This window comes from Bufo bufo, chromosome 6, assembly GCF_905171765.1.
Source record: "Bufo bufo chromosome 6, aBufBuf1.1, whole genome shotgun sequence".
Taxonomy (NCBI): Eukaryota; Metazoa; Chordata; class Amphibia; order Anura; family Bufonidae; genus Bufo; species Bufo bufo.
Window position 1 is genome coordinate 362730321 of NC_053394.1, and position 2771 is coordinate 362733091.

General features: G+C 45.6%; 1 long non-coding RNA gene across 2 annotated transcripts; it reads left to right on the plus strand.

Moving 5' to 3' along the window:
- Positions 1 to 469: 469 nt before the first annotated feature.
- On the plus strand, positions 470 to 2448 carry LOC121004694. Of its 2 annotated transcripts, none has more exons than XR_005779811.1 (3): positions 470 to 542; positions 1039 to 1134; positions 2186 to 2448. It is a non-coding gene; the product is annotated as an uncharacterized LOC121004694 (long non-coding RNA). The 2 variants fall into 2 exon arrangements; XR_005779812.1 differs by lacking the exon at positions 470 to 542 and adding an exon at positions 549 to 865.
- Positions 2449 to 2771: the final 323 nt, after the last annotated feature.

Sequence of the window (2771 nt, forward strand, 5' to 3'; positions counted from 1 at the left end):
GCCTCATCTGAGCACTGTAACCATCAAGCTTGTTGTAGCGCTGTACGTGAACAAGACACAGGGGGAGATTTATCAGAACCGATGCAAAGGAAAATTGGCTTAGTTGCCCATAGCATTCCACCTTTCATTTATAGGAGCCCCTTTCGAAAATTAAAAGATCAATCTGATTGGTTGCTAGGGGAAACTAAGCCAGTTCCTTTAAACAAGTTTTGATAAATCACCCCCACCGTGCTGACCGGCTAGCATCACGGAGGATTGGGTAGCCAGCCGACTCAGTAATAATAATAAGGCTTCTCAAGTTGTCATGTTGCACAATGCCTGGTATGACAAGCCATGTAAATTCCACCAGATACTCAGTTATACCTCCAAATCAGGAAGAAAGAAGAGTCAATAATAAAAATTTCTGTCCGTCATTGAATTTCACAATCCATCTGGGTATTTTATGAGCTGTCCCCGGGGTTTCCAGGAAGAACTGCCTTATATATTAGAAGAAGTTTGGAGAAAGAACTACAGCTATGCGGTGGAACACAAGGTATCGGCGGGTGAGTACCAGGACTTATCTGCACCGTGCTATGCAGAATAACACTTCATTACAAAATCAGTCTGGATTTCTATGCTGACCAATGGTAATATACTACAGCCGGTATACAGCATCTGCTGTGAGTGCAGCTTGTTGAAAAGTTATGGATTTACAAGCAGGGTCCTCATCAGAAGTGTACTGGAGATAGTGGCCCCAGATAGAATTTTTTTTTTTCAAAAAGTGGCCCGTTTGCTGACCTCTTGATGTCCACCACAATACGATTTCAGCATGACCTTGTGTACAGAGGGGAGGAGGGGCATCTAAATCAATTTTGGGGCTGGTCAGGTATGTAAATTAATTATTGGATCTGTCTGGGGCGGTAATTGTATTTGGGTTTGTGTCAGAGGTCGTAATTTATTAAGGGAACTGAGGGAACTTTTCTGGGGTATGAATAAATTTAGGGGTCTGGTTTGGGATCTGAATTAATTTTACTTTATCTTTTTCTGGGGACTGTACAGGAGACGTGGGTGGCGTATATGAAGAGGAGAAGGAGACTTTATCCAGGCATGCTGCATAAATGGAAGATCTTAAAACCCGGAACTATAAGTAGTCAGGTAGCACATTCAATGCAATGATTTTTTACGTTGTCCCCATGCACACCTACTGTCTCCACCTGTGACCTCCCCACCACCACCCCTTCCACCTGCCCTCTCCTCCTACACCCAGAGCCCTGCCACCCAGTTTCTCTCTTGCCTCCTGACAGAACCCCTGTCCACCTACTGCATCTATCCTGCCCTCCACCCAGCTTCTGCCATTTTGCATCCCACCTCTGTCCCTCCTCCCAGGGGCAGATTTGGCAATGAAAATTACCGGGAATTTTCCCGGTGGGCCAATGTTCTTTTTTACTGACAACATCCTATCCACTCCTGCTCTGCTTTGGGGTCCGGCAATATCCAGTATAACTGGATATTACCGGGAATTTTCCCGGTGGGCCAATGTTCTTTTTTACTGACAACATCCTATCCACTCCTGCTCTGCTTTGGGGTCCGGCAATATCCAGTATAACTGGATATTGCCGTTCACCACTGGAACCCATTGACTATAATGGGATCCAGACGGTTTGCGGCATGAGTGCCGGGATTCGGACAGACAAAAACTAGTGCAAGCAAGATTTTTTAGTCTGGCCAAATTCCGTCACTAATGCTGGAGACAGGCTGGATCCCTGCCGGGTCGGATTATAGTCAATGGGGTCTGGCAGTGATTGGGGGAGATTTATCATGAGGGAATTTTTCTAAGTCATTTTTCAGGAGTCTGCAGTGGCATAATTGCACCACATTTATCAAATGTCACACATTGTTCATTAAATTTGGCGCACCTGCTGTGAATGGAGAGGTGGCCGCGCATGTGCTTCTCCCCTCCAAAATAAGCCTAGTAAGCATGCTTTGCTATTTTCATAAACTCCCAAAGAAGTAAATGGAGAAAGCCCTGCATACTGGCCACCTCTCCACTCAGTCAAGTCAAGAGAGGATGGTTGGAGATCCCCTATTCTTGAAATAGGTGCGGGTCCCACCCCCTGTGGATATACTGTCCCTTAAATGTTGAGATGAGAATATCCCTTTAAGAAACCTGTGTAATGATAATTGCTCTTGCATTTCAAATTTTCAGGTGTGTCAATGGTCAAGCTGTGCACAATCTACTTCCATGGGTAGACCTTCTTCGTATGGACACTAGGTGATGAAGGAAAGATCTTGTGGAGCCCAAGTGTGGACAGCGAAGCTAGGACTTTGGTTCAGTATGCGGTGCCAGCCTCATGCTTAGCCGTCATGGTTGGGAATGTGTCATCCTTGCACTCCCGTGAAAATAATCAGGATTATTAATTAGACGTTATTTCCTGAGCCTGCGGTTCTACTGATCATAAAGAATCATCTGCATTCTGTGTCTGATGTCTTATTCCTCCGGGCGTCTAATATTTATCAGCTGTTGCCATGATGGCGTCCAGGCTTCAAAATCCATTTGAGGGTGCATATCTTTGTTTCAAATGTGAGCAAATTGCCTGTTTGGAATCGCACATCGTGTATCTAACCGGGTGAGTTTCGACACTGAGAAGCATTGGCAATTTGGAACAGAGTTTGCTGCTCACTGAGCAAGCCCTCTATGGGGTAGATGTGGGGGAGGGTGGTAGCGAGGAGGCTCAGGAAAGTGAGGTAACTAGCTGGATAACAGTTAGAAAGTGGGGTAGAGGGAAGAGTGC